At 46.8% G+C, this 20,064-nt stretch overlaps 76 non-coding genes and 21 pseudogenes across 76 annotated transcripts; all 97 read right to left on the bottom strand.

Moving 5' to 3' along the window:
- Window positions 1-33: 33 nt before the first annotated feature.
- LOC145209805 (5S ribosomal RNA) lies at window positions 34-152 on the bottom strand. The gene has a single exon (XR_013855311.1). It is a non-coding gene; the product is annotated as a 5S ribosomal RNA (ribosomal RNA).
- Window positions 153-224: 72 nt separating this feature from the next.
- On the bottom strand, window positions 225-343 carry LOC145210647 (5S ribosomal RNA). Its single transcript, XR_013856100.1, has one exon. It is a non-coding gene; the product is annotated as a 5S ribosomal RNA (ribosomal RNA).
- A 59-nt stretch (window positions 344-402) lies between these two features.
- On the bottom strand, window positions 403-521 carry LOC145210358 (5S ribosomal RNA). The gene has a single exon (XR_013855828.1). It is a non-coding gene; the product is annotated as a 5S ribosomal RNA (ribosomal RNA).
- A 75-nt stretch (window positions 522-596) lies between these two features.
- On the bottom strand, window positions 597-715 carry LOC145210848 (5S ribosomal RNA; annotated as a pseudogene).
- A 75-nt stretch (window positions 716-790) lies between these two features.
- Window positions 791-909, bottom strand: LOC145210418 (5S ribosomal RNA). Its single transcript, XR_013855884.1, has one exon. It is a non-coding gene; the product is annotated as a 5S ribosomal RNA (ribosomal RNA).
- Window positions 910-984: 75 nt separating this feature from the next.
- On the bottom strand, window positions 985-1,103 carry LOC145210847 (5S ribosomal RNA; annotated as a pseudogene).
- Window positions 1,104-1,178: 75 nt separating this feature from the next.
- LOC145210439 (5S ribosomal RNA) lies at window positions 1,179-1,297 on the bottom strand. Its single transcript, XR_013855904.1, has one exon. It is a non-coding gene; the product is annotated as a 5S ribosomal RNA (ribosomal RNA).
- Window positions 1,298-1,359: 62 nt separating this feature from the next.
- On the bottom strand, window positions 1,360-1,468 carry LOC145210899 (5S ribosomal RNA; annotated as a pseudogene).
- Window positions 1,469-1,543: 75 nt separating this feature from the next.
- Window positions 1,544-1,662, bottom strand: LOC145210643 (5S ribosomal RNA). The gene has a single exon (XR_013856096.1). It is a non-coding gene; the product is annotated as a 5S ribosomal RNA (ribosomal RNA).
- A 75-nt stretch (window positions 1,663-1,737) lies between these two features.
- On the bottom strand, window positions 1,738-1,856 carry LOC145210782 (5S ribosomal RNA). Its single transcript, XR_013856225.1, has one exon. It is a non-coding gene; the product is annotated as a 5S ribosomal RNA (ribosomal RNA).
- Window positions 1,857-2,128: 272 nt separating this feature from the next.
- On the bottom strand, window positions 2,129-2,247 carry LOC145210176 (5S ribosomal RNA). The gene has a single exon (XR_013855657.1). It is a non-coding gene; the product is annotated as a 5S ribosomal RNA (ribosomal RNA).
- A 75-nt stretch (window positions 2,248-2,322) lies between these two features.
- LOC145210719 (5S ribosomal RNA) lies at window positions 2,323-2,441 on the bottom strand. The gene has a single exon (XR_013856166.1). It is a non-coding gene; the product is annotated as a 5S ribosomal RNA (ribosomal RNA).
- Window positions 2,442-2,516: 75 nt separating this feature from the next.
- Window positions 2,517-2,640, bottom strand: LOC145210878 (5S ribosomal RNA; annotated as a pseudogene).
- A 75-nt stretch (window positions 2,641-2,715) lies between these two features.
- LOC145210838 (5S ribosomal RNA) lies at window positions 2,716-2,834 on the bottom strand (annotated as a pseudogene).
- Window positions 2,835-2,909: 75 nt separating this feature from the next.
- LOC145210196 (5S ribosomal RNA) lies at window positions 2,910-3,028 on the bottom strand. The gene has a single exon (XR_013855676.1). It is a non-coding gene; the product is annotated as a 5S ribosomal RNA (ribosomal RNA).
- A 251-nt stretch (window positions 3,029-3,279) lies between these two features.
- LOC145210213 (5S ribosomal RNA) lies at window positions 3,280-3,398 on the bottom strand. The gene has a single exon (XR_013855692.1). It is a non-coding gene; the product is annotated as a 5S ribosomal RNA (ribosomal RNA).
- A 75-nt stretch (window positions 3,399-3,473) lies between these two features.
- LOC145210794 (5S ribosomal RNA) lies at window positions 3,474-3,592 on the bottom strand. Its single transcript, XR_013856237.1, has one exon. It is a non-coding gene; the product is annotated as a 5S ribosomal RNA (ribosomal RNA).
- A 251-nt stretch (window positions 3,593-3,843) lies between these two features.
- LOC145210212 (5S ribosomal RNA) lies at window positions 3,844-3,962 on the bottom strand. The gene has a single exon (XR_013855691.1). It is a non-coding gene; the product is annotated as a 5S ribosomal RNA (ribosomal RNA).
- Window positions 3,963-4,037: 75 nt separating this feature from the next.
- LOC145210793 (5S ribosomal RNA) lies at window positions 4,038-4,156 on the bottom strand. Its single transcript, XR_013856236.1, has one exon. It is a non-coding gene; the product is annotated as a 5S ribosomal RNA (ribosomal RNA).
- Window positions 4,157-4,231: 75 nt separating this feature from the next.
- On the bottom strand, window positions 4,232-4,350 carry LOC145209732 (5S ribosomal RNA). The gene has a single exon (XR_013855244.1). It is a non-coding gene; the product is annotated as a 5S ribosomal RNA (ribosomal RNA).
- A 75-nt stretch (window positions 4,351-4,425) lies between these two features.
- On the bottom strand, window positions 4,426-4,544 carry LOC145210807 (5S ribosomal RNA; annotated as a pseudogene).
- A 182-nt stretch (window positions 4,545-4,726) lies between these two features.
- On the bottom strand, window positions 4,727-4,845 carry LOC145209995 (5S ribosomal RNA). The gene has a single exon (XR_013855488.1). It is a non-coding gene; the product is annotated as a 5S ribosomal RNA (ribosomal RNA).
- Window positions 4,846-4,920: 75 nt separating this feature from the next.
- LOC145210561 (5S ribosomal RNA) lies at window positions 4,921-5,039 on the bottom strand. The gene has a single exon (XR_013856019.1). It is a non-coding gene; the product is annotated as a 5S ribosomal RNA (ribosomal RNA).
- A 75-nt stretch (window positions 5,040-5,114) lies between these two features.
- LOC145210947 (5S ribosomal RNA) lies at window positions 5,115-5,233 on the bottom strand. Its single transcript, XR_013856272.1, has one exon. It is a non-coding gene; the product is annotated as a 5S ribosomal RNA (ribosomal RNA).
- Window positions 5,234-5,308: 75 nt separating this feature from the next.
- On the bottom strand, window positions 5,309-5,427 carry LOC145210468 (5S ribosomal RNA). The gene has a single exon (XR_013855931.1). It is a non-coding gene; the product is annotated as a 5S ribosomal RNA (ribosomal RNA).
- Window positions 5,428-5,502: 75 nt separating this feature from the next.
- LOC145210632 (5S ribosomal RNA) lies at window positions 5,503-5,621 on the bottom strand. The gene has a single exon (XR_013856086.1). It is a non-coding gene; the product is annotated as a 5S ribosomal RNA (ribosomal RNA).
- A 75-nt stretch (window positions 5,622-5,696) lies between these two features.
- Window positions 5,697-5,815, bottom strand: LOC145210734 (5S ribosomal RNA). The gene has a single exon (XR_013856180.1). It is a non-coding gene; the product is annotated as a 5S ribosomal RNA (ribosomal RNA).
- Window positions 5,816-5,890: 75 nt separating this feature from the next.
- Window positions 5,891-6,009, bottom strand: LOC145209731 (5S ribosomal RNA). The gene has a single exon (XR_013855243.1). It is a non-coding gene; the product is annotated as a 5S ribosomal RNA (ribosomal RNA).
- A 75-nt stretch (window positions 6,010-6,084) lies between these two features.
- LOC145210806 (5S ribosomal RNA) lies at window positions 6,085-6,203 on the bottom strand (annotated as a pseudogene).
- A 182-nt stretch (window positions 6,204-6,385) lies between these two features.
- On the bottom strand, window positions 6,386-6,504 carry LOC145209994 (5S ribosomal RNA). The gene has a single exon (XR_013855487.1). It is a non-coding gene; the product is annotated as a 5S ribosomal RNA (ribosomal RNA).
- A 75-nt stretch (window positions 6,505-6,579) lies between these two features.
- On the bottom strand, window positions 6,580-6,698 carry LOC145210560 (5S ribosomal RNA). The gene has a single exon (XR_013856018.1). It is a non-coding gene; the product is annotated as a 5S ribosomal RNA (ribosomal RNA).
- Window positions 6,699-6,773: 75 nt separating this feature from the next.
- Window positions 6,774-6,892, bottom strand: LOC145210946 (5S ribosomal RNA). The gene has a single exon (XR_013856271.1). It is a non-coding gene; the product is annotated as a 5S ribosomal RNA (ribosomal RNA).
- A 75-nt stretch (window positions 6,893-6,967) lies between these two features.
- LOC145210467 (5S ribosomal RNA) lies at window positions 6,968-7,086 on the bottom strand. The gene has a single exon (XR_013855930.1). It is a non-coding gene; the product is annotated as a 5S ribosomal RNA (ribosomal RNA).
- Window positions 7,087-7,161: 75 nt separating this feature from the next.
- LOC145210631 (5S ribosomal RNA) lies at window positions 7,162-7,280 on the bottom strand. Its single transcript, XR_013856085.1, has one exon. It is a non-coding gene; the product is annotated as a 5S ribosomal RNA (ribosomal RNA).
- A 75-nt stretch (window positions 7,281-7,355) lies between these two features.
- LOC145210733 (5S ribosomal RNA) lies at window positions 7,356-7,474 on the bottom strand. Its single transcript, XR_013856179.1, has one exon. It is a non-coding gene; the product is annotated as a 5S ribosomal RNA (ribosomal RNA).
- Window positions 7,475-7,549: 75 nt separating this feature from the next.
- On the bottom strand, window positions 7,550-7,668 carry LOC145209730 (5S ribosomal RNA). Its single transcript, XR_013855242.1, has one exon. It is a non-coding gene; the product is annotated as a 5S ribosomal RNA (ribosomal RNA).
- A 75-nt stretch (window positions 7,669-7,743) lies between these two features.
- Window positions 7,744-7,862, bottom strand: LOC145210801 (5S ribosomal RNA; annotated as a pseudogene).
- A 185-nt stretch (window positions 7,863-8,047) lies between these two features.
- LOC145210630 (5S ribosomal RNA) lies at window positions 8,048-8,166 on the bottom strand. Its single transcript, XR_013856084.1, has one exon. It is a non-coding gene; the product is annotated as a 5S ribosomal RNA (ribosomal RNA).
- A 75-nt stretch (window positions 8,167-8,241) lies between these two features.
- LOC145210731 (5S ribosomal RNA) lies at window positions 8,242-8,360 on the bottom strand. Its single transcript, XR_013856177.1, has one exon. It is a non-coding gene; the product is annotated as a 5S ribosomal RNA (ribosomal RNA).
- A 75-nt stretch (window positions 8,361-8,435) lies between these two features.
- LOC145209729 (5S ribosomal RNA) lies at window positions 8,436-8,554 on the bottom strand. Its single transcript, XR_013855241.1, has one exon. It is a non-coding gene; the product is annotated as a 5S ribosomal RNA (ribosomal RNA).
- Window positions 8,555-8,629: 75 nt separating this feature from the next.
- On the bottom strand, window positions 8,630-8,748 carry LOC145210805 (5S ribosomal RNA; annotated as a pseudogene).
- A 182-nt stretch (window positions 8,749-8,930) lies between these two features.
- Window positions 8,931-9,049, bottom strand: LOC145209993 (5S ribosomal RNA). The gene has a single exon (XR_013855486.1). It is a non-coding gene; the product is annotated as a 5S ribosomal RNA (ribosomal RNA).
- A 75-nt stretch (window positions 9,050-9,124) lies between these two features.
- On the bottom strand, window positions 9,125-9,243 carry LOC145210559 (5S ribosomal RNA). Its single transcript, XR_013856017.1, has one exon. It is a non-coding gene; the product is annotated as a 5S ribosomal RNA (ribosomal RNA).
- Window positions 9,244-9,318: 75 nt separating this feature from the next.
- LOC145210945 (5S ribosomal RNA) lies at window positions 9,319-9,437 on the bottom strand. Its single transcript, XR_013856270.1, has one exon. It is a non-coding gene; the product is annotated as a 5S ribosomal RNA (ribosomal RNA).
- Window positions 9,438-9,512: 75 nt separating this feature from the next.
- On the bottom strand, window positions 9,513-9,631 carry LOC145210287 (5S ribosomal RNA). Its single transcript, XR_013855761.1, has one exon. It is a non-coding gene; the product is annotated as a 5S ribosomal RNA (ribosomal RNA).
- Window positions 9,632-9,706: 75 nt separating this feature from the next.
- Window positions 9,707-9,825, bottom strand: LOC145210629 (5S ribosomal RNA). The gene has a single exon (XR_013856083.1). It is a non-coding gene; the product is annotated as a 5S ribosomal RNA (ribosomal RNA).
- A 75-nt stretch (window positions 9,826-9,900) lies between these two features.
- On the bottom strand, window positions 9,901-10,019 carry LOC145209674 (5S ribosomal RNA). The gene has a single exon (XR_013855189.1). It is a non-coding gene; the product is annotated as a 5S ribosomal RNA (ribosomal RNA).
- A 72-nt stretch (window positions 10,020-10,091) lies between these two features.
- On the bottom strand, window positions 10,092-10,210 carry LOC145210646 (5S ribosomal RNA). Its single transcript, XR_013856099.1, has one exon. It is a non-coding gene; the product is annotated as a 5S ribosomal RNA (ribosomal RNA).
- Window positions 10,211-10,269: 59 nt separating this feature from the next.
- LOC145210357 (5S ribosomal RNA) lies at window positions 10,270-10,388 on the bottom strand. The gene has a single exon (XR_013855827.1). It is a non-coding gene; the product is annotated as a 5S ribosomal RNA (ribosomal RNA).
- A 75-nt stretch (window positions 10,389-10,463) lies between these two features.
- LOC145210846 (5S ribosomal RNA) lies at window positions 10,464-10,582 on the bottom strand (annotated as a pseudogene).
- Window positions 10,583-10,657: 75 nt separating this feature from the next.
- Window positions 10,658-10,776, bottom strand: LOC145210417 (5S ribosomal RNA). Its single transcript, XR_013855883.1, has one exon. It is a non-coding gene; the product is annotated as a 5S ribosomal RNA (ribosomal RNA).
- A 75-nt stretch (window positions 10,777-10,851) lies between these two features.
- LOC145210845 (5S ribosomal RNA) lies at window positions 10,852-10,970 on the bottom strand (annotated as a pseudogene).
- A 75-nt stretch (window positions 10,971-11,045) lies between these two features.
- Window positions 11,046-11,164, bottom strand: LOC145210438 (5S ribosomal RNA). Its single transcript, XR_013855903.1, has one exon. It is a non-coding gene; the product is annotated as a 5S ribosomal RNA (ribosomal RNA).
- Window positions 11,165-11,226: 62 nt separating this feature from the next.
- On the bottom strand, window positions 11,227-11,335 carry LOC145210897 (5S ribosomal RNA; annotated as a pseudogene).
- A 75-nt stretch (window positions 11,336-11,410) lies between these two features.
- LOC145209943 (5S ribosomal RNA) lies at window positions 11,411-11,529 on the bottom strand. Its single transcript, XR_013855440.1, has one exon. It is a non-coding gene; the product is annotated as a 5S ribosomal RNA (ribosomal RNA).
- A 75-nt stretch (window positions 11,530-11,604) lies between these two features.
- Window positions 11,605-11,723, bottom strand: LOC145210781 (5S ribosomal RNA). The gene has a single exon (XR_013856224.1). It is a non-coding gene; the product is annotated as a 5S ribosomal RNA (ribosomal RNA).
- A 272-nt stretch (window positions 11,724-11,995) lies between these two features.
- LOC145210663 (5S ribosomal RNA) lies at window positions 11,996-12,114 on the bottom strand. The gene has a single exon (XR_013856115.1). It is a non-coding gene; the product is annotated as a 5S ribosomal RNA (ribosomal RNA).
- Window positions 12,115-12,189: 75 nt separating this feature from the next.
- Window positions 12,190-12,308, bottom strand: LOC145210753 (5S ribosomal RNA). The gene has a single exon (XR_013856198.1). It is a non-coding gene; the product is annotated as a 5S ribosomal RNA (ribosomal RNA).
- A 75-nt stretch (window positions 12,309-12,383) lies between these two features.
- LOC145210926 (5S ribosomal RNA) lies at window positions 12,384-12,504 on the bottom strand (annotated as a pseudogene).
- A 75-nt stretch (window positions 12,505-12,579) lies between these two features.
- Window positions 12,580-12,698, bottom strand: LOC145210779 (5S ribosomal RNA). The gene has a single exon (XR_013856222.1). It is a non-coding gene; the product is annotated as a 5S ribosomal RNA (ribosomal RNA).
- A 75-nt stretch (window positions 12,699-12,773) lies between these two features.
- On the bottom strand, window positions 12,774-12,892 carry LOC145209932 (5S ribosomal RNA). Its single transcript, XR_013855429.1, has one exon. It is a non-coding gene; the product is annotated as a 5S ribosomal RNA (ribosomal RNA).
- A 75-nt stretch (window positions 12,893-12,967) lies between these two features.
- LOC145210842 (5S ribosomal RNA) lies at window positions 12,968-13,086 on the bottom strand (annotated as a pseudogene).
- A 75-nt stretch (window positions 13,087-13,161) lies between these two features.
- Window positions 13,162-13,280, bottom strand: LOC145209673 (5S ribosomal RNA). The gene has a single exon (XR_013855188.1). It is a non-coding gene; the product is annotated as a 5S ribosomal RNA (ribosomal RNA).
- A 75-nt stretch (window positions 13,281-13,355) lies between these two features.
- On the bottom strand, window positions 13,356-13,474 carry LOC145209991 (5S ribosomal RNA). Its single transcript, XR_013855485.1, has one exon. It is a non-coding gene; the product is annotated as a 5S ribosomal RNA (ribosomal RNA).
- Window positions 13,475-13,549: 75 nt separating this feature from the next.
- On the bottom strand, window positions 13,550-13,668 carry LOC145210558 (5S ribosomal RNA). Its single transcript, XR_013856016.1, has one exon. It is a non-coding gene; the product is annotated as a 5S ribosomal RNA (ribosomal RNA).
- A 74-nt stretch (window positions 13,669-13,742) lies between these two features.
- On the bottom strand, window positions 13,743-13,861 carry LOC145210276 (5S ribosomal RNA). Its single transcript, XR_013855751.1, has one exon. It is a non-coding gene; the product is annotated as a 5S ribosomal RNA (ribosomal RNA).
- A 75-nt stretch (window positions 13,862-13,936) lies between these two features.
- On the bottom strand, window positions 13,937-14,045 carry LOC145210874 (5S ribosomal RNA; annotated as a pseudogene).
- A 75-nt stretch (window positions 14,046-14,120) lies between these two features.
- Window positions 14,121-14,229, bottom strand: LOC145210804 (5S ribosomal RNA; annotated as a pseudogene).
- Window positions 14,230-14,291: 62 nt separating this feature from the next.
- On the bottom strand, window positions 14,292-14,400 carry LOC145210925 (5S ribosomal RNA; annotated as a pseudogene).
- A 75-nt stretch (window positions 14,401-14,475) lies between these two features.
- LOC145209942 (5S ribosomal RNA) lies at window positions 14,476-14,594 on the bottom strand. The gene has a single exon (XR_013855439.1). It is a non-coding gene; the product is annotated as a 5S ribosomal RNA (ribosomal RNA).
- Window positions 14,595-14,669: 75 nt separating this feature from the next.
- Window positions 14,670-14,785, bottom strand: LOC145210827 (5S ribosomal RNA; annotated as a pseudogene).
- A 75-nt stretch (window positions 14,786-14,860) lies between these two features.
- LOC145210777 (5S ribosomal RNA) lies at window positions 14,861-14,979 on the bottom strand. The gene has a single exon (XR_013856221.1). It is a non-coding gene; the product is annotated as a 5S ribosomal RNA (ribosomal RNA).
- A 75-nt stretch (window positions 14,980-15,054) lies between these two features.
- LOC145209728 (5S ribosomal RNA) lies at window positions 15,055-15,173 on the bottom strand. The gene has a single exon (XR_013855240.1). It is a non-coding gene; the product is annotated as a 5S ribosomal RNA (ribosomal RNA).
- Window positions 15,174-15,248: 75 nt separating this feature from the next.
- LOC145209672 (5S ribosomal RNA) lies at window positions 15,249-15,367 on the bottom strand. Its single transcript, XR_013855187.1, has one exon. It is a non-coding gene; the product is annotated as a 5S ribosomal RNA (ribosomal RNA).
- Window positions 15,368-15,442: 75 nt separating this feature from the next.
- On the bottom strand, window positions 15,443-15,561 carry LOC145209671 (5S ribosomal RNA). Its single transcript, XR_013855186.1, has one exon. It is a non-coding gene; the product is annotated as a 5S ribosomal RNA (ribosomal RNA).
- A 75-nt stretch (window positions 15,562-15,636) lies between these two features.
- On the bottom strand, window positions 15,637-15,755 carry LOC145209669 (5S ribosomal RNA). The gene has a single exon (XR_013855185.1). It is a non-coding gene; the product is annotated as a 5S ribosomal RNA (ribosomal RNA).
- A 75-nt stretch (window positions 15,756-15,830) lies between these two features.
- LOC145209990 (5S ribosomal RNA) lies at window positions 15,831-15,949 on the bottom strand. Its single transcript, XR_013855484.1, has one exon. It is a non-coding gene; the product is annotated as a 5S ribosomal RNA (ribosomal RNA).
- Window positions 15,950-16,024: 75 nt separating this feature from the next.
- Window positions 16,025-16,143, bottom strand: LOC145210557 (5S ribosomal RNA). Its single transcript, XR_013856015.1, has one exon. It is a non-coding gene; the product is annotated as a 5S ribosomal RNA (ribosomal RNA).
- A 74-nt stretch (window positions 16,144-16,217) lies between these two features.
- Window positions 16,218-16,336, bottom strand: LOC145210205 (5S ribosomal RNA). The gene has a single exon (XR_013855684.1). It is a non-coding gene; the product is annotated as a 5S ribosomal RNA (ribosomal RNA).
- A 75-nt stretch (window positions 16,337-16,411) lies between these two features.
- LOC145210871 (5S ribosomal RNA) lies at window positions 16,412-16,520 on the bottom strand (annotated as a pseudogene).
- A 75-nt stretch (window positions 16,521-16,595) lies between these two features.
- Window positions 16,596-16,704, bottom strand: LOC145210844 (5S ribosomal RNA; annotated as a pseudogene).
- A 75-nt stretch (window positions 16,705-16,779) lies between these two features.
- LOC145209846 (5S ribosomal RNA) lies at window positions 16,780-16,898 on the bottom strand. Its single transcript, XR_013855350.1, has one exon. It is a non-coding gene; the product is annotated as a 5S ribosomal RNA (ribosomal RNA).
- Window positions 16,899-16,973: 75 nt separating this feature from the next.
- On the bottom strand, window positions 16,974-17,092 carry LOC145210776 (5S ribosomal RNA). The gene has a single exon (XR_013856220.1). It is a non-coding gene; the product is annotated as a 5S ribosomal RNA (ribosomal RNA).
- A 272-nt stretch (window positions 17,093-17,364) lies between these two features.
- Window positions 17,365-17,483, bottom strand: LOC145209712 (5S ribosomal RNA). The gene has a single exon (XR_013855225.1). It is a non-coding gene; the product is annotated as a 5S ribosomal RNA (ribosomal RNA).
- A 75-nt stretch (window positions 17,484-17,558) lies between these two features.
- LOC145210832 (5S ribosomal RNA) lies at window positions 17,559-17,677 on the bottom strand (annotated as a pseudogene).
- Window positions 17,678-17,752: 75 nt separating this feature from the next.
- On the bottom strand, window positions 17,753-17,871 carry LOC145210775 (5S ribosomal RNA). The gene has a single exon (XR_013856219.1). It is a non-coding gene; the product is annotated as a 5S ribosomal RNA (ribosomal RNA).
- A 75-nt stretch (window positions 17,872-17,946) lies between these two features.
- On the bottom strand, window positions 17,947-18,065 carry LOC145209727 (5S ribosomal RNA). Its single transcript, XR_013855239.1, has one exon. It is a non-coding gene; the product is annotated as a 5S ribosomal RNA (ribosomal RNA).
- Window positions 18,066-18,140: 75 nt separating this feature from the next.
- Window positions 18,141-18,259, bottom strand: LOC145210772 (5S ribosomal RNA). Its single transcript, XR_013856216.1, has one exon. It is a non-coding gene; the product is annotated as a 5S ribosomal RNA (ribosomal RNA).
- Window positions 18,260-18,334: 75 nt separating this feature from the next.
- LOC145209935 (5S ribosomal RNA) lies at window positions 18,335-18,453 on the bottom strand. Its single transcript, XR_013855432.1, has one exon. It is a non-coding gene; the product is annotated as a 5S ribosomal RNA (ribosomal RNA).
- A 75-nt stretch (window positions 18,454-18,528) lies between these two features.
- Window positions 18,529-18,647, bottom strand: LOC145209989 (5S ribosomal RNA). Its single transcript, XR_013855483.1, has one exon. It is a non-coding gene; the product is annotated as a 5S ribosomal RNA (ribosomal RNA).
- A 75-nt stretch (window positions 18,648-18,722) lies between these two features.
- LOC145210602 (5S ribosomal RNA) lies at window positions 18,723-18,841 on the bottom strand. Its single transcript, XR_013856057.1, has one exon. It is a non-coding gene; the product is annotated as a 5S ribosomal RNA (ribosomal RNA).
- A 75-nt stretch (window positions 18,842-18,916) lies between these two features.
- Window positions 18,917-19,035, bottom strand: LOC145210944 (5S ribosomal RNA). The gene has a single exon (XR_013856269.1). It is a non-coding gene; the product is annotated as a 5S ribosomal RNA (ribosomal RNA).
- Window positions 19,036-19,110: 75 nt separating this feature from the next.
- LOC145209988 (5S ribosomal RNA) lies at window positions 19,111-19,229 on the bottom strand. The gene has a single exon (XR_013855482.1). It is a non-coding gene; the product is annotated as a 5S ribosomal RNA (ribosomal RNA).
- A 75-nt stretch (window positions 19,230-19,304) lies between these two features.
- On the bottom strand, window positions 19,305-19,423 carry LOC145210464 (5S ribosomal RNA). The gene has a single exon (XR_013855927.1). It is a non-coding gene; the product is annotated as a 5S ribosomal RNA (ribosomal RNA).
- Window positions 19,424-19,498: 75 nt separating this feature from the next.
- On the bottom strand, window positions 19,499-19,617 carry LOC145210943 (5S ribosomal RNA). Its single transcript, XR_013856268.1, has one exon. It is a non-coding gene; the product is annotated as a 5S ribosomal RNA (ribosomal RNA).
- A 75-nt stretch (window positions 19,618-19,692) lies between these two features.
- Window positions 19,693-19,811, bottom strand: LOC145210679 (5S ribosomal RNA). Its single transcript, XR_013856130.1, has one exon. It is a non-coding gene; the product is annotated as a 5S ribosomal RNA (ribosomal RNA).
- A 75-nt stretch (window positions 19,812-19,886) lies between these two features.
- On the bottom strand, window positions 19,887-20,005 carry LOC145209667 (5S ribosomal RNA). Its single transcript, XR_013855183.1, has one exon. It is a non-coding gene; the product is annotated as a 5S ribosomal RNA (ribosomal RNA).
- Window positions 20,006-20,064: the final 59 nt, after the last annotated feature.

The raw sequence follows: 20,064 nt of genomic DNA, 5'->3' as shown, positions 1-20,064 counted from the left end.
GGATTGTGGAGCACTAAAAACAAAACAAAAAAGTGACTACAACACTTGGTATTCCTAGGCGGTCACCCATCCAAGTACTGACCAAGCCCGAGGTTGCTTAACTTCCGAGATCGAACGAGATCGGGTGCTTTCAACCTGGTGTGGTCATAGTCCACAACGTCAATGCAAATTCAAACTTTTGGCGATACGACCTCGGATTCTGGAGCACTAAAAAAACAAAAAAGTGACTACAACACTTGGTATTTCTAGGCGGTCACCCATCCAAGTACTGACCAAGCCCGAGGTTGCTTAACTTCCGAGATCGAACGAGATCGGGTGCTTTCAACCTGGCGCGGTCGTAGTCCACAACGTCAATGCAAATACGCCCTCGGATTGTGAAGCACTAAAAACAAAACGAAAAAGAGACTACAACACTTGGTATTCCTAGGCGGTCACCCATCCAAGTACTGACCAAGCCCGAGGTTGCTTAACTTCCGAGATCGAACGAGATCGGGTGCTTTTAACCTGGTGTGGTCGTAGTTAAGAACCTGTCTGCAAATTTAAACTTTGGTCGATACGACCTCGGATTGTGGAGCACTAAAAACAAAACAAAATACTGATTACAACACTTGGCATTCCTAGGCGGTCACCCATCCAAGCACTGACCAAGCCCGAGGTTGCTTAACTGCCGAGATCGAACGAGATTGGGTGCTTTAAACCTGGTGTGGTCGTAGTACACAACGTCAATGCAAATTCAAAGTTTGGGCGATACGCCCTCGGATTGTGGAGCACTAAAAACAAAACAAAAAAGTGACTACAACACTTGGTATTCCTAGGCGGTCACCCATCCAAGTACTGACCAAGCCCGAGGTTGCTTAACTTCCGAGATCGAACGAGATCGGGTGCTTTTAACCTGGTGTGGTCGTAGTTAAGAACCTGTCTGCAAATTTAAACTTTGATCGATACGACCTCGGATTGTGGAGCACTAAAAACAAAACAAAATACTGATTACAACACTTGGCATTCCTAGGCGGTCACCCATCCAAGCACTGACCAAGCCCGAGGTTGCTTAACTGCCGAGATCGAACGAGATTGGGTGCTTTAAACCTGGTGTGGTCGTAGTACACAACGTCAATGCAAATTCAAAGTTTGGGCGATACGCCCTCGGATTGTGAAGCACTAAAAACAAAACAAAAAAGAGACTACAACACTTGGTATTCCTAGGCGGTCACCCATCCAAGTACTGACCAAGCCCGAGGTTGCTTAACTTCCGAGATCAAACGAGATCGGTTGCTTTCAACCTGGTGTCGTTGTAGTCCAGACCGTCAAGGCAAATTCAAACTTTGAGTGATACGACCTCGGAATGTGGAGCACTAACAGTGAATACAACACTTGGTATTCCTAGGCGGTCACCCATCCAAGTATTGACCAAGCCCGAGGTTGCTTAACTTCCGAGATCGGGTGCTTTCAACACGGTGTGGTCGTAGTCCACAACGTCAATGCAAATTGAAACTATGAGCGATACGACATTGGATTGTGGAGCACTAAAAACAAAACAAAAAAGAGACTACAACACTTGGTATTCCTAGGCGGTCACCCATCCAAGTACTGACCAACCCCGAGGATGCTTAACTTCCGAGATCAAACGAGATCGGGTGCTTTCAACCTGGTGTGGTCGTAGTCCACAACGTCAATGCAAATTCAAACTTTGAGCGATACGCCCTCGGATTGTGGAGCACTAAAAACAAAACAAAAAAGTGACTACAACACTTGGTATTCCTAGGCGGTCACCCATCCAAGTACTGACCAAGCCCGAGGTTGCTCAACTTGAGAGATCGAACGAGATCGGGTGCTTTCAACCTGGTGTGGTCGTAGTCCACAACGTCAATGCAAATTGAAACTTTGAGCGATACGCCCTCGGATTGTGGAGCACTAAAGAAAACAAACAAAAAAAGTGACCACAACACGTGGTATTCCTAGGCGGACACAAATCCAAGTAATGACCAAGCCTAAGGTTGCGTAACTTCCGAGATCGAACGAGATCGGGTGCCTTCCACTTGGTGTGGTCGTAATCCACAACGTCACTGCAAATTCAAACTTTGAGCGATACGACCTCGGATTGTGGAGCACTAAAAACAAAACAAAAAAGTGACTACAACACTTGGTATTCCTAGGCGGTCACCCATCCAAGTACTGACCAAGCCCGAGGTTGCTTAACTTCCGAGATCGAACGAGATCGGGTGCTTTCAACCTGGTGTGGTTGTAGTGCAGACCGTCAAGGCAAATTCAAACTTTGAGTGATACGACCTCGGATTGTGGAGCACTAAAAACAAAACAAAAAAGTGACTACAACAATTGGTATTCGTAGGCGGTCACCCATCCAAGTACTGACCAAGCCCGAGGTTGCTTAACTTCCGAGATCGAACGAGATCGGGTGCTTTCAATCTGGTGTGGTCGTAGTCCACAACGTCAATGCAAATTGAAACTATGAGCGATACGACCTCGGATTGTGAAGCACTAAAAACAAAACCAAAAAGAGACTACAACACTTGGTATTCCTAGGCGGTCACCCAACCTATCCAAGTACTGACCAAGCCAAAGGATGCATAACTTCCGAGATCGAACGAGATCGGGTGCTTTCAACCTGGTGTGGTCGTAGTTGAGAAACTGTCTGCAAATTCAAACTTTGATCGATACGACCTCGGATTGTGGAGCACTAAAAACAAAACGAAAAAGTGACTACAACACTTGGTATTCCTAGGCGGTCACCCATCCAAGTACTGACCAAGCCTGAGGTTGCTCAACTTGAGAGATCGAACGAGATCGGGTGCTTTCAACCTGGTGTGGTCGTAGTCCACAACGTCAATGCAAATTCAAACTTTGAGCGATACGCCCTCGGATTGTGGAGCACTAAAAACAAAACAAAAAAGTGACTACAACACTTGGTATTCCTAGGCGGTCACCCATCCAAGTACTGATCAAGCCCGAGGGTGCTTAACTTCCGAGATCGAACGAGATCGGGTGCTTTCAACCTGGTGTGGTCGTAGTCCAGAACCTCAATGCAAATTCAAACTTTGGGCGATACGACCTCGGATTGTGGAGCACTAAAAACAAAACAAAAAAGTGACTACAACACTTGGTATTCCTAGGCGGTCACCCATCCAAGTACTGACCAAGCCCGAGGTTGCTTAACTTCCGAGATCGGGTGCTTTCAATCTGGTGTACCACAACGTCAATGCAAATTGAAACTTTGAGCGATACGACCTCGGATTGTGAAGCACTAAAACCAAAACAAAAAAGAGACTACAACACTTGGTATTCCTAGGCGGTCACCCATCCAAGTACTGACCAAGCCCGAGGATGCTTAACTTCCGAGATCGAACGAGATCGGGTGCTTTCAACCTGGTGTGGTCGTAGTTAAGAAACTGTCTGCAAATTCAAACTTTGATCGATACGACCTCGGATTGTGGAGCACTAAAAACAAAACGAAAAAGTGACTACAACACTTGGTATTCCTAGGCGGTCACCCATCCAAGTACTGACCAAGCCCGAGGTTGCTCAACTTGAGAGATCGAACGAGATCGGGTGCTTTCAACCCGGTGTGGTCGTAGTCCACAACGTCAATGCAAATTGAAACTATGAGCGATACGACATTGGATTGTGGAGCACTAAAAACAAAACAAAAAAGTGACTACAACACTTGGTATTCCTAGGCGGTCACCCATCCAAGTACTGACCAAGCCCGAGGTTGCTTAACTTCCGAGATCGGGTGCTTTCAATCTGGTGTACCACAACGTCAATGCAAATTGAAACTTTGAGCGATACGACCTCGGATTGTGAAGCACTAAAACCAAAACAAAAAAGAGACTACAACACTTGGTATTCCTAGGCGGTCACCCATCCAAGTACTGACCAAGCCCGAGGATGCTTAACTTCCGAGATCGAACGAGATCGGGTGCTTTCAACCTGGTGTGGTCGTAGTTAAGAAACTGTCTGCAAATTCAAACTTTGATCGATACGACCTCGGATTGTGGAGCACTAAAAACAAAACGAAAAAGTGACTACAACACTTGGTATTCCTAGGCGGTCACCCATCCAAGTACTGACCAAGCCCGAGGTTGCTCAACTTGAGAGATCGAACGAGATCGGGTGCTTTCAACCCGGTGTGGTCGTAGTCCACAACGTCAATGCAAATTGAAACTATGAGCGATACGACATTGGATTGTGGAGCACTAAAAACAAAACGAAAAAGTGACTACAACACTTGGTATTCCTAGGCGGTCACCCATCCAAGTACTGATCAAGCCCGAGGTTGCTTAACTTCCGAGATCGAACGAGATCGGGTGCTTTCAACCTGGTGTGGTCGTAGTCCACAACGTCAATGCAAATTCAAACTTTGAGCGATACGACCTCGGATTGTGGAGCACTAAAAACGAAACAAAAAACTGACTACAACACTTGGTATTCCTGGGCGGTCACCCATCCAAGTACTGACCAAGCCCGAGGTTGCTCAACTTAAGAGATCGAACGAGATCGGGTGCTTTCAACCTGGTGTGGTCGTAGTCCACAACGTCAATGCAAATTGAAACTTTGAGCGATACGCCCTCGGATTGTGGAGCACTAAAAACGAAACGAAAAAGTGATCGGGTGCTTTCAACCTGGCGTGGTCGTAGTCCACAACGTTAATGCAAATTCAAAGTTTGATCGATACGACCTCGGATTGTGGAGCACTAAAAAAACAAAAATGTGACTACAACACTTGGTATTCCTAGGCGGTCACCCATCCAAGTACTGACCAAGCCCGAGGTTGCTTAACTTCCGAGATCGAACGAGATCGGGTGCTTTCAACCTGGTGTGGTCGTAGTTAAGAAACTGTCTGCAAATTCAAACTTTGATCGATACGACCTCGGATTGTGGAGCACTAAGAACAAAACGAAAAAGTGACTACAACACTTGGCATTCCTAGGCGGTCACCCATCCAAGCACTGACCAAGCCCGAGGTTGCTTAACTGCCGAGATCGAACGAGATCGGGTGCTTTCAACCTGGTGTGGTCGTAGTCCAGAACGTCAATGCAAATTCAAAGTTTGAGCGATACGCCCTCGGATTGTGAAGCACTAAAAACAAAACAAAAAAGAGACTACAACACTTGGTATTCCTAGGCGGTCACCCATCCAAGTACTGACCAAGCCCGAGGTTGCTTAACTTCCGAGATCGAACGAGATCGGGTGCTTTCAACCTGGTGTGGTCGTAGTCCAGAACCTCAATGCAAATTCAAACTTTGGGCGATACGACCTCGGATTGTGGAGCACTAAAAACAAAACAAAAAAGTGACTACAACACTTGGTATTCCTAGGCGGTCACCCATCCAAGTACTGAACAAGCCCGAGGTTGCTTAACTTCCGAGATCGAACGAGATCGGGTGCTTTCAACCTGGTGTGGTCGCAGTTAAGAACCTGTCTGCAAATTCAAACTTTGATCGATACGACCTCGGATTGTGGAGCACTAAAAACAAAACAAAAAACTGACTACAACACATGGCATTCCTAGGCGGTCACCCATCCAAGCACTGACCAAGCCCGAGGTTGCTTAACTTCCGAGATCGAACGAGATCGGGTGCTTTCAACCTGGTGTGGTCGTAGTCCACAACGTCAATGCAAATTCAAAGTTTGAGCGATACGCCCTCGGATTGTGAAGCACTAAAAACAAAACAAAAAAGTGACTACAACACTTGTTATTCCTAGGCGGTCACCCATCCAAGTACTGACCAAGTCCGAGGTTGCTTAACTTCCGAGATAGAACGAGATCGGGTGCTTTCAACCTGGTGTGGTCGTAGTCCAGAACGTCAATGCAAATTGAAACTTTGAGCGATACGACCTCGGATTGTGGAGCACTAAAAACAAAACAAAAAAGTGACTACAACACTTGGTATTCCTAGGCGGTCACCCATCCAAGTACTGATCAAGCCCGAGGTTGCTTAACTTCCGAGATCGAACGAGATCGGGTGCTTTCAACCTGGTGTGGTCGTAGTCCACAACGTCAATGCAAATTCAAACTTTGAGCGATACGACCTCGGATTGTGGAGCACTAAAAACGAAACAAAAAACTGACTACAACACTTGGTATTCCTGGGCGGTCACCCATCCAAGTACTGACCAAGCCCGAGGTTGCTCAACTTAAGAGATCGAACGAGATCGGGTGCTTTCAACCTGGTGTGGTCGTAGTCCACAACGTCAATGCAAATTGAAACTTTGAGCGATACGCCCTCGGATTGTGGAGCACTAAAAACGAAACGAAAAAGTGATCGGGTGCTTTCAACCTGGCGTGGTCGTAGTCCACAACGTTAATGCAAATTCAAACTTTGATCGATACGACCTCGGATTGTGGAGCACTAAAAAAACAAAAATGTGACTACAACACTTGGTATTCCTAGGCGGTCACCCATCCAAGTACTGACCAAGCCCGAGGTTGCTTAACTTCCGAGATCGAACGAGATCGGGTGCTTTCAACCTGGTGTGGTCGTAGTTAAGAAACTGTCTGCAAATTCAAACTTTGATCGATACGACCTCGGATTGTGGAGCACTAAGAACAAAACGAAAAAGTGACTACAACACTTGGCATTCCTAGGCGGTCACCCATCCAAGCACTGACCAAGCCCGAGGTTGCTTAACTGCCGAGATCGAACGAGATCGGGTGCTTTCAACCTGGTGTGGTCGTAGTCCAGAACGTCAATGCAAATTCAAAGTTTGAGCGATACGCCCTCGGATTGTGAAGCACTAAAAACAAAACAAAAAAGAGACTACAACACTTGGTATTCCTAGGCGGTCACCCATCCAAGTACTGACCAAGCCCGAGGTTGCTTAACTTCCGAGATCGAACGAGATCGGGTGCTTTCAACCTGGTGTGGTCGTAGTCCAGAACCTCAATGCAAATTCAAACTTTGGGCGATACGACCTCGGATTGTGGAGCACTAAAAACAAAACAAAAAAGTGACTACAACACTTGGTATTCCTAGGCGGTCACCCATCCAAGTACTGAACAAGCCCGAGGTTGCTTAACTTCCGAGATCGAACGAGATCGGGTGCTTTCAACCTGGTGTGGTCGCAGTTAAGAACCTGTCTGCAAATTCAAACTTTGATCGATACGACCTCGGATTGTGGAGCACTAAAAACAAAACAAAAAACTGACTACAACACATGGCATTCCTAGGCGGTCACCCATCCAAGCACTGACCAAGCCCGAGGTTGCTTAACTTCCGAGATCGAACGAGATCGGGTGCTTTCAACCTGGTGTGGTCGTAGTCCACAACGTCAATGCAAATTCAAAGTTTGAGCGATACGCCCTCGGATTGTGAAGCACTAAAAACAAAACAAAAAAGTGACTACAACACTTGTTATTCCTAGGCGGTCACCCATCCAAGTACTGACCAAGTCCGAGGTTGCTTAACTTCCGAGATAGAACGAGATCGGGTGCTTTCAACCTGGTGTGGTCGTAGTCCAGAACGTCAATGCAAATTCAAACTTTGAGCGATACGACCTCGGATTGTGGAGCACTAAAAACCAAACAAAAAAGTGACTACAACACTTGGTATTCCTAGGCGGTCACCCATCCAAGTACTGATCAAGCCCGAGGTTGCTTAACTTCCGAGATCGAACGAGATCGGGTGCTTTCAACCTGGTGTGGTCGTAGTCCACAACGTCAATGCAAATTCAAACTTTGAGCGATACGACCTCGGATTGTGGAGCACTAAAAACGAAACAAAAAACTGACTACAACACTTGGTATTCCTGGGCGGTCACCCATCCCAGTACTGACCAAGCCCGAGGTTGCTCAACTTAAGAGATCGAACGAGATCGGGTGCTTTCAACCTGGTGTGGTCGTAGTCCACAACGTCAATGCAAATTGAAACTTTGAGCGATACGCCCTCGGATTGTGGAGCACTAAAAACGAAACGAAAAAGTGATCGGGTGCTTTCAACCTGGCGTGGTCGTAGTCCACAACGTTAATGCAAATTCAAACTTTGATCGATACGACCTCGGATTGTGGAGCACTAAAAACAAAACAAAAAACTGACTACAACACATGGCATTCCTAGGCGGTCACCCATCCAAGCACTGACCAAGCCCGAGGTTGCTTAACTTCCGAGATCGAACGAGATCGGGTGCTTTCAACCTGGTGTGGTCGTAGTCCACAACGTCAATGCAAATTCAAAGTTTGAGCGATACGCCCTCGGATTGTGAAGCACTAAAAACAAAACAAAAAAGTGACTACAACACTTGTTATTCCTAGGCGGTCACCCATCCAAGTACTGACCAAGTCCGAGGTTGCTTAACTTCCGAGATAGAACGAGATCGGGTGCTTTCAACCTGGTGTGGTCGTAGTCCAGAACGTCAATGCAAATTCAAACTTTGAGCGATACGACCTCGGATTGTGGAGCACTAAAAACAAAACAAAAAAGTGACTACAACACTTGGTATTCCTAGGCGGTCACCCATCCAAGTACTGATCAAGCCCGAGGTTGCTTAACTTCCGAGATCGAACGAGATCGGGTGCTTTCAACCTGGTGTGGTCGTAGTCCACAACGTCAATGCAAATTCAAACTTTGAGCGATACGACCTCGGATTGTGGAGCACTAAAAACGAAACAAAAAACTGACTACAACACTTGGTATTCCTGGGCGGTCACCCATCCAAGTACTGACCAAGCCCGAGGTTGCTCAACTTAAGAGATCGAACGAGATCGGGTGCTTTCAACCTGGTGTGGTCGTAGTCCACAACGTCAATGCAAATTGAAACTTTGAGCGATACGCCCTCGGATTGTGGAGCACTAAAAACGAAACAAAAAAGTGATCGGGTGCTTTCAACCTGGCGTGGTCGTAGTCCACAACGTTAATGCAAATTCAAAGTTTGATCGATACGACCTCGGATTGTGGAGCACTAAAAAAACAAAAATGTGACTACAACACTTGGTATTCCTAGGCGGTCACCCATCCAAGTACTGACCAAGCCCGAGGTTGCTTAACTTCCGAGATCGAACGAGATCGGGTGCTTTCAACCTGGTGTGGTCGTAGTTAAGAAACTGTCTGCAAATTCAAACTTTGATCGATACGACCTCGGATTGTGGAGCACTAAGAACAAAACGAAAAAGTGACTACAACACTTGGCATTCCTAGGCGGTCACCCATCCAAGCACTGACCAAGCCCGAGGTTGCTTAACTGCCGAGATCGAACGAGATCGGGTGCTTTCAACCTGGTGTGGTCGTAGTCCAGAACGTCAATGCAAATTCAAAGTTTGAGCGATACGCCCTCGGATTGTGAAGCACTAAAAACAAAACAAAAAAGAGACTACAACACTTGGTATTCCTAGGCGGTCACCCATCCAAGTACTGACCAAGCCCGAGGTTGCTTAACTTCCGAGATCGAACGAGATCGGGTGCTTTCAACCTGGTGTGGTCGTAGTCCAGAACCTCAATGCAAATTCAAACTTTGGGCGATACGACCTCGGATTGTGGAGCACTAAAAACAAAACAAAAAAGCGACTACAACACTTGGTATTCCTAGGCGGTCACCCATCCAAGTACTGACCAAGCCCGAGGTTGCTTAACTTCCGAGATCGAACGAGATCGGGTGCTTTCAACCTGGTGTGGTCGCAGTTAAGAACCTGTCTGCAAATTCAAACTTTGATCGATACGACCTCGGATTGTGGAGCACTAAAAACAAAACAAAAAACTGACTACAACACATGGCATTCCTAGGCGGTCACCCATCCAAGCACTGACCAAGCCCGAGGTTGCTTAACTTCCGAGATCGAACGAGATCGGGTGCTTTCAACCTGGTGTGGTCGTAGTCCAGAACGTCAATGCAAATTCAAACTTTGAGCGATACGACCTCGGATTGTGGAGCACTAAAAACAAAACAAAAAAGTGACTACAACACTTGGTATTCCTAGGCGGTCACCCATCCAAGTACTGACCAAGCCCGAGGTTGCTTAACTTCCGAGATCGAACGAGATCGGGTGCTTTCAACCTGGTGTGGTCGTAGTCCACAACGTCAATGCAAATTCAAACTTTTGGCGATACGACCTCGGATTCTGGAGCACTAAAAAAACAAAAAAGTGACTACAACACTTGGTATTTCTAGGCGGTCACCCATCCAAGTACTGACCAAGCCCGAGGTTGCTTAACTTCCGAGATCGAACGAGATCGGGTGCTTTCAACCTGGCGCGGTCGTAGTCCACAACGTCAATGCAAATACGCCCTCGGATTGTGAAGCACTAAAAACAAAACGAAAAAGAGACTACAACACTTGGTATTCCTAGGCGGTCACCCATCCAAGTACTGACCAAGCCCGAGGTTGCTTAACTTCCGAGATCGAACGAGATCGGGTGCTTTTAACCTGGTGTGGTCGTAGTTAAGAACCTGTCTGCAAATTTAAACTTTGATCGATACGACCTCGGATTGTGGAGCACTAAAAACAAAACAAAATACTGATTACAACACTTGGCATTCCTAGGCGGTCACCCATCCAAGCACTGACCAAGCCCGAGGTTGCTTAACTGCCGAGATCGAACGAGATTGGGTGCTTTAAACCTGGTGTGGTCGTAGTACACAACGTCAATGCAAATTCAAAGTTTGGGCGATACGCCCTCGGATTGTGGAGCACTAAAAACAAAACAAAAAAGTGACTACAACACTTGGTATTCCTAGGCGGTCACCCATCCAAGTACTGACCAAGCCCGAGGTTGCTTAACTTCCGAGATCGAACGAGATCGGGTGCTTTTAACCTGGTGTGGTCGTAGTTAAGAACCTGTCTGCAAATTTAAACTTTGATCGATACGACCTCGGATTGTGGAGCACTAAAAACAAAACAAAATACTGATTACAACACTTGGCATTCCTAGGCGGTCACCCATCCAAGCACTGACCAAGCCCGAGGTTGCTTAACTGCCGAGATCGAACGAGATTGGGTGCTTTAAACCTGGTGTGGTCGTAGTACACAACGTCAATGCAAATTCAAAGTTTGGGCGATACGCCCTCGGATTGTGAAGCACTAAAAACAAAACAAAAAAGAGACTACAACACTTGGTATTCCTAGGCGGTCACCCATCCAAGTACTGACCAAGCCCGAGGTTGCTTAACTTCCGAGATCAAACGAGATCGGTTGCTTTCAACCTGGTGTCGTTGTAGTCCAGACCGTCAAGGCAAATTCAAACTTTGAGTGATACGACCTCGGAATGTGGAGCACTAACAGTGAATACAACACTTGGTATTCCTAGGCGGTCACCCATCCAAGTATTGACCAAGCCCGAGGTTGCTTAACTTCCGAGATCGGGTGCTTTCAACACGGTGTGGTCGTAGTCCACAACGTCAATGCAAATTGAAACTATGAGCGATACGACATTGGATTGTGGAGCACTAAAAACAAAACAAAAAAGAGACTACAACACTTGGTATTCCTAGGCGGTCACCCATCCAAGTACTGACCAAGCCCGAGGATGCTTAACTTCCGAGATCAAACGAGATCGGGTGCTTTCAACCTGGTGTGGTCGTAGTCCACAACGTCAATGCAAATTCAAACTTTGAGCGATACGCCCTCGGATTGTGGAGCACTAAAAACAAAACAAAAAAGTGACTACAACACTTGGTATTCCTAGGCGGTCACCCATCCAAGTACTGACCAAGCCCGAGGTTGCTCAACTTGAGAGATCGAACGAGATCGGGTGCTTTCAACCTGGTGTGGTCGTAGTCCACAACGTCAATGCAAATTGAAACTTTGAGCGATACGCCCTCGGATTGTGGAGCACTAAAGAAAACAAACAAAAAAAGTGACCACAACACGTGGTATTCCTAGGCGGACACAAATCCAAGTAATGACCAAGCCTAAGGTTGCGTAACTTCCGAGATCGAACGAGATCGGGTGCCTTCCACCTGGTGTGGTCGTAATCCACAACGTCACTGCAAATTCAAACTTTGAGCGATACGACCTCGGATTGTGGAGCACTAAAAACAAAACAAAAAAGTGACTACAACACTTGGTATTCCTAGGCGGTCACCCATCCAAGTACTGACCAAGCCCGAGGTTGCTTAACTTCCGTGATCGAACGAGATCGGGTGCTTTCAACCTGGTGTGGTTGTAGTGCAGACCGTCAAGGCAAATTCAAACTTTGAGTGATACGACCTCGGATTGTGGAGCACTAAAAACAAAACAAAAAAGTGACTACAACAATTGGTATTCGTAGGCGGTCACCCATCCAAGTACTGACCAAGCCCGAGGTTGCTTAACTGCCGAGATCGAACGAGATCGGGTGCTTTCAATCTGGTGTGGTCGTAGTCCACAACGTCAATGCAAATTGAAACTATGAGCGATACGACCTCGGATTGTGAAGCACTAAAAACAAAACAAAAAAGAGACTACAACACTTGGTATTCCTAGGCGGTCACCCAACCCATCCAAGTACTGACCAAGCCCGAGGATGCATAACTTCCGAGATCGAACGAGATCGGGTGCTTACCTGGTGTGGTCGTAGTTAAGAAACTGTCTGCAAATTCAAACTTTGATCGATACGACCTCGGATTGTGGAGCACTAAAAACAAAACGAAAAAGTGACTACAACACTTGGTATTCCTAGGCGGTCACCCATCCAAGTACTGACCAAGCCCGAGGTTGCTCAACTTGAGAGATCGAACGAGATCGGGTGCTTTCAACCTGGTGTGGTCGTAGTCCACAACGTCAATGCAAATTGAAACTTTGAGCGATACGCCCTCGGATTGTGGAGCACTAAAAACAAAACAAAAAAGTGACTACAACACTTGGTATTCCTAGGCGGTCACCCATCCAAGTACTGATCAAGCCCGAGGCTGCTTAACTTCCGAGATCGAACGAGATCGGGTGCTTTCAACCTGGTGTGGTCGTAGTCCACAACGTCAATGCAAATTCAAACTTTGGGCGATACGACCTCGGATTGTGGAGCACTAAAAACGAAACAAAAAAGTGACTACAACACTTGGTATTCGTAGGCGGTCACCCATCCAAGTACTGACCAAGCCCGAGGTTGCTCAACTTAAGAGATCGAACGAGATCGGATGCTTTCAACCTGGTGTGGTCGTAGTCCACAACGTCAATGCAAATTGAAACTTTGAGCGATACGCCCTCGGATTGTGGAGCACTAAAAACGAAACGAAAAAGTGACTACAACACTTGGTATTCCTAGGCGGTCACCCATCCAAGTACTGACCAAGCCCGAGGTTGCTTAACTTCCGAGATCGAACGAGATCGGGTGCTTTCAACCTGGTGTGGTCGTAGTCCAGAACCTCAATGCAAATTCAAACTTTGGGCGATACGACCTCGGATTGTGGAGCACTAAAAACAAAACAAAAAAGTGACTACAACACTTGGTATTCCTAGGCGGTCACCCATCCAAGTACTGACCAAGCCCGAGGTTGCTTAACTTCCGAGATCGAACGAGATCGGGTGCTTTCAACCTGGTGTGGTCGTAGTTAAGAACCTGTCTGCAAATTCAAACTTTGATCGATACGACCTCGGATTGTGGAGCACTAAAAACAAAACAAAATACTGACTACAACACTTGGCATTCCTAGGCGGTCACCCATCCAAGCACTGACCAAGCCCGAGGTTGCTTAACTGCCGAGATCGAACGAGATCGGGTGCTTTCAACCTGGTGTGGTCGTAGTCCACAACGTCAATGCAAATTCAAACTTTGGGCGATACGCCCTCGGATTGTGAAGCATTAAAACAAAACAAAAAAGAGACTACAACACTTGGTATTCCTAGGCGGTCACCCATCCAAGTACTGACCGAGCCCGAGGTTGCTTAACTTCCGAGATCAAACGAGATCGGTTGCTTTCAACCTGGTGTGGTTGTAGTCCAGACCGTCAAGGCAAATTCAAACTTTGAGTGATACGACCTCGGAATGTGGAGCACTAAAAACAAAACAAAAAAGTGACTACAACACTTGGTATTCCTAGGCGGTCACCCATCCAAGTATTGACCAAGCCCGAGGTTGCTTAACTTCCGAGATCGGGTGCTTTCAACACGGTGTGGTCGTAGTCCACAACGTCAATGCAAATTGAAACTATGAGCGATACGACATTGGATTGTGGAGCACTAAAAACAAAACAAAAAAGTGACTACAACACTTGGTATTCCTAGGCGGTCACCCATCCAAGTACTGACCAAGCCCGAGGTTGCTTAACTTCCGAGATCGGGTGCTTTCAACCTGGTGTGGTTGTAGTCCAGACCGTCAAGGCAAATTCAAACTTTGAGTGATACGACCTCGGAATGTGGAGCACTAACAGTGAATACAACACTTGGTATTCCTAGGCGGTCACCCATCCAAGTATTGAGCAAGCCCGAGGTTGCTTAACTTCCGAGATCGGGTGCTTTCAACACGGTGTGGTCGTAGTCCACAACGTCAATGCAAATTGAAACTATGAGCGATACGACATTGGATTGTGGAGCACTAAAAACAAAACAAAAAAGAGACTACAACACTTGGTATTCCTAGGCGGTCACCCATCCAAGTACTGACCAAGCCCGAGGATGCTTAACTTCCGAGATCAAACGAGATCGGGTGCTTTCAACCTGGTGTGGTCGTAGTCCACAACGTCAATGCAAATTCAAACTTTGGGCGATACGCCCTCGGATTGTGGAGCACTAAAAACAAAACAAAAAAGTGACTACAACACTTGGTATTCCTAGGCGGTCACCCATCCAAGTACTGATCAAGCCCGAGGTTGCTTAACTTCCGAGATCGAACGAGATCGGGTGCTTACCTGGTGTGGTCGTAGTTAAGAAACTGTCTGCAAATTCAAACTTTGATCGATACGACCTCGGATTGTGGAGCACTAAAAACAAAACGAAAAAGTGACTACAACACTTGGTATTCCTAGGCGGTCACCCATCCAAGTACTGACCAAGCCCGAGGTTGCTCAACTTGAGAGATCGAACGAGATCGGGTGCTTTCAACCTGGTGTGGTCGTAGTCCACAACGTCAATGCAAATTGAAACTTTGAGCGATACGCCCTCGGATTGTGGAGCACTAAAAACAAAACAAAAAAGTGACTACAACACTTGGTATTCCTAGGCGGTCACCCATCCAAGTACTGATCAAGCCCGAGGTTGCTTAACTTCCGAGATCGAACGAGATCGGGTGCTTTCAACCTGGTGTGGTCGTAGTCCACAACGTCAATGCAAATTCAAACTTTGGGCGATACGACCTCGGATTGTGGAGCACTAAAAACGAAACAAAAAAGTGACTACAACACTTGGTATTCCTAGGCGGTCACCCATCCAAGTACTGACCAAGCCCGAGGTTGCTTAACTTCCGAGATCGAACGAGATCGGGTGCTTTCAACCTGGTGTGGTCGTAGTCCAGAACCTCAATGCAAATTCAAACTTTGGGCGATACGACCTCGGATTGTGGAGCACTAAAAACAAAACAAAAAAGTGACTACAACACTTGGTATTCCTAGGCGGTCACCCATCCAAGTACTGACCAAGCCCGAGGTTGCTTAACTTCCGAGATCGAACGAGATCGGGTGCTTTCAACCTGGTGTGGTCGTAGTCCACAACGTCAATGCAAATTCAAACTTTGGGCGATACGCCCTCGGATTGTGGAGCACTAAAAACGAAACGAAAAAGTGACTACAACACTTGGTATTCCTAGGCGGTCACCCATCCAAGTACTGACCAAGCCCGAGGTTGCTTAACTTCCGAGATCGAACGAGATCGGGTGCTTTCAACCTGGTGTGGTCGTAGTCCAGAACCTCAATGCAAATTCAAACTTTGGGCGATACGACCTCGGATTGTGGAGCACTAAAAACAAAACAAAAAAGTGACTACAACACTTGGTATTCCTAGGCGGTCACCCATCCAAGTACTGACCAAGCCCGAGGTTGCTTAACTTCCGAGATCGAACGAGATCGGGTGCTTTCAACCTGGTGTGGTCGTAGTTAAGAACCTGTCTGCAAATTCAAACTTTGATCGATACGACCTCGGATTGTGGAGCACTAAAAACAAAACAAAATACTGACTACAACACTTGGCATTCCTAGGCGGTCACCCATCCAAGCACTGACCAAGCCCGAGGTTGCTTAACTGCCGAGATCGAACGAGATCGGGTGCTTTCAACCTGGTGTGGTCGTAGTCCACAACGTCAATGCAAATTCAAACTTTGGGCGATACGCCCTCGGATTGTGAAGCATTAAAACAAAACAATAAAGAGACTACAACACTTGGTATTCCTAGGCGGTCACCCATCCAAGTACTGACCAAGCCCGAGGTTGCTTAACTTCCGAGATCAAACGAGATCGGTTGCTTTCAACCTGGTGTGGTTGTAGTCCAAACCGTCAAGGCAAATTCAAACTTTGAGTGATACGACCTCGGAATGTGGAGCACTAAAAACAAAACAAAAAAGTGACTACAACACTTGGTATTCCTAGGCGGTCACCCATCCAAGTATTGACCAAGCCCGAGGTTGCTTAACTTCCGAGATCGGGTGCTTTCAACACGGTGTGGTCGTAGTCCACAACGTCAATGCAAATTGAAACTATGAGCGATACGACATTGGATTGTGGAGCACTAAAAACAAAACAAAAAAGTGACTACAACACTTGGTATTCCTAGGCGGTCACCCATCCAAGTACTGACCAAGCCCGAGGTTGCTTAACTTCCGAGATCGGGTGCTTTCAATCTGGTGTGGTCGTAGACCACAACGTCAATGCAAATTGAAACTTTGAGCGATACGACATTGGATTGTGAAGCACTAAAAACAAAACAAAAAAGAGACTACAACACTTGGTATTCCTAGGCGGTCACCCATCCAAGTACTGACCAAGCCCGAGGATGCTTAACTTCCGAGATCGAACGAGATCGGGTGCTTTCAACCTGGTGTGGTCGTAGTCCACAACGTCAATGCAAATTCAAACTTTGAGCGATACGCCCTCGGATTGTGGAGCACTAAAAACAAAACAAAAAAGTGACTACAACACTTGGTATTCCTAGGCGGTCACCCATCCAAGTACTGACCAAGCCCGAGGTTGCTCAACTTGAGAGATCGAACGAGATCGGGTGCTTTCAACCTGGTGTGGTCGTAGTCCACAACGTCAATGCAAATTGAAACTTTGAGCGATACGCCCTCGGATTGTGGAGCACTAAAGAAAACAAACAAAAAAAGTGACCACAACACGTGGTATTCCTAGGCGGACACAAATCCAAGTAATGACCAAGCCTAAGGTTGCATAACTTCCGAGATCGAACGAGATCGGGTGCCTTCCACCTGGTGTGGTCGTAATCCACAACGTCACTGCAAATTCAAACTTTGAGCGATACGACCTCGGATTGTGGAGCACTAAAAACAAAACAAAAAAGTGACTACAACACTTGGTATTCCTAGGCGGTCACCCATCCAAGTACTGACCAAGCCCGAGGTTGCTTAACTTCCGAGATCGAACGAGATCGGGTGCTTTCAACCTGGTGTGGTTGTAGTCCAGACCGCCAAGGCAAATTCAAACTTTGGGTGATACGACCTCGGATTGTGGAGCACTAAAAACAAAACAAAAAAGTGACTACAACAATTGGTATCCGTAGGCGGTCACCCATCCAAGTACTGACCAAGCCCGAGGTTGCTTAACTTCCGAGATCGAACGAGATCGGGTGCTTTCAATCTGGTGTGGTCGTAGTTAAGAAACTGTCTGCAAATTCAAACTTTGATCGATACGACCTCGGATTGTGGAGCACTAAAAACAAAACGAAAAAGTGACTACAACACTTGGTATTCCTAGGCGGTCACCCATCCAAGTACTGACCAAGCCCGAGGTTGCTCAACTTGAGAGATCGAACGAGATCGGGTGCTTTCAACCTGGTGTGGTCGTAGTCCACAACGTCAATGCAAATTCAAACTTTGAGCGATACGCCCTCGGATTGTGGAGCACTAAAAACAAAACAAAAAAGTGACTACAACACTTGGTATTCCTAGGCGGTCACCCATCCAAGTACTGATCAAGCCCGAGGTTGCTTAACTTCCGAGATCGAACGAGATCGGGTGCTTTCAACCTGGTGTGGTCGTAGTCCACAAAGTCAATGCAAATTCAAACTTTGAGCGATACGACCTCGGATTGTGGAGCACTAAAAACGAAACAAAAAAGTGACTACAACACTTGGTATTCCTAGGCGGTCACCCATCCAAGTACTGACCAAGCCCGAGGTTGCTCAACTTAAGAGATCGAACGAGATCGGGTGCTTTCAACCTGGTGTGGTCGTAGTCCACAACGTCAATGCAAATTCAAACTTTGAGCGATACGCCCTCGGATTGTGGAGCACTAAAAACGAAACGAAAAAGTGACTACAACACTTGGTATTCCTAGGCGGTCACCCATCCAAGTACTGACCAAGCCCGAGGTTGCTTAACTTCCGAGATCGAACGAGATCGGGTGCTTTCAACCTGGCGTGGTCGTAGTCCACAACGTTAATGCAAATTCAAAGTTTGATCGATACGACCTCGGATTGTGGAGCACTAAAAACAAAACAAAAAAGTGACTACAACACTTGGTATTCCTAGGCGGTCACCCATCCAAGTACTGACCAAGCCCGAGGTTGCTTAACTTCCGAGATCGAACGAGATCGGGTGCTTTCAACCTGGTGTGGTCGTAGTTAAGAAACTGTCTGCAAATTCAAACTTTGATCGATACGACCTCGGATTGTAGAGCACTAAAAACAAAACGAAAAAGTGACTACAACACTTGGCATTCCTAGGCGGTCACCCATCCAAGCACTGACCAAGCCCGAGGTTGCTTGACTTCCGAGATCGAACGAGATCGGGTGCTTTCAACCTGGTGTGGTCGTAGTCCAGAACGTCAATGCAAATTCAAAGTTTGAGCGATACGCCCTCGGATTGTGAAGCACTAAAAACAAAACAAAAAAGAGACTACAACACTTGGTATTCCTAGGCGGTCACCCATCCAAGTACTGACCAAGCCCGAGGTTGCTTAACTTCCGAGATCGAACGAGATCGGGTGCTTTCAACCTGGTGTGGTCGTAGTCCAGAACCTCAATGCAAATTCAAACTTTGGGCGATACGACCTCGGATTGTGGAGCACTAAAAACAAAACAAAAAAGTGACTACAACACTTGGTATTCCTAGGCGGTCACCCATCCAAGTACTGACCAAGCCCGAGGTTGCTTAACTTCCGAGATCGAACGAGATCGGGTGCTTTCAACCTGGTGTGGTCGTAGTTAAGAACCTGTCTGCAAATTCAAATTTTGATCGATACGACCTCGGATTGTGGAGCACTAAAAACAAAACAAAAAACTGACTACAACACTTGGCATTCCTAGGCGGTCACCCATCCAAGTACTGACCAAGCCCGAGGTTGCTTAACTTCCGAGATCGAACGAGATCGGGTGCTTTCAACCTGGCGCGGTCGTAGTCCACAACGTCAATGCAAATTCAAAGTTTGAGCGATACGCCCTCGGATTGTGAAGCACTAAAAACAAAACAAAAAAGAGACTACAACACTTGGTATTCCTAGGCGGTCACCCATCCAAGTACTGACCAAGCCCGAGGTTGCTTAACTTCCGAGATCGAACGAGATCGGGTGCTTTCAACCTGGTGTGGTCGTAGTCCACAACGTCAATGCAAATTGAAACTTTGAGCGATACGACCTCGGATTGTGGAGCACTAAAAACAAAACAAAAAAGTGACTACAACACTTGGTATTCCTAGGCGGTCACCCATCCAAGTACTGACCAAGCCCGAGGTTGCTTAACTTCGGGGATCGAACGAGATCGGGTGCTTTCAACCTGGTGTGGTCGTAGTCCAGAACGTCAATGCAAATTCAAACTTTGAGCGATACGACCTCGGATTGTGGAGCACTAAAAACAAAACAAAAAAGTGACTACAACACTTGGTATTCCTAGGCGGTCACCCATCCAAGTACTGACCAAGCCCGAGGTTGCTTAACTTCCGAGATCGAACGAGATCGGGTGCTTTCAACCTGGTGTGGTCGTAGTCCACAACGTCAATGCAAATTCAAACTTTGGGCGATACGACCTCGGATTCTGGAGCACAAA

This window comes from Phallusia mammillata, chromosome 1 (assembly GCF_965637545.1).
Source record: "Phallusia mammillata chromosome 1, kaPhaMamm4.hap1.1, whole genome shotgun sequence".
Lineage (NCBI taxonomy): Eukaryota > Metazoa > Chordata > Ascidiacea > Phlebobranchia > Ascidiidae > Phallusia > Phallusia mammillata.
The sequence above is the reverse complement of the archived record's forward strand: the minus strand, read 5'-3'. Positions and strand labels throughout refer to the sequence as shown.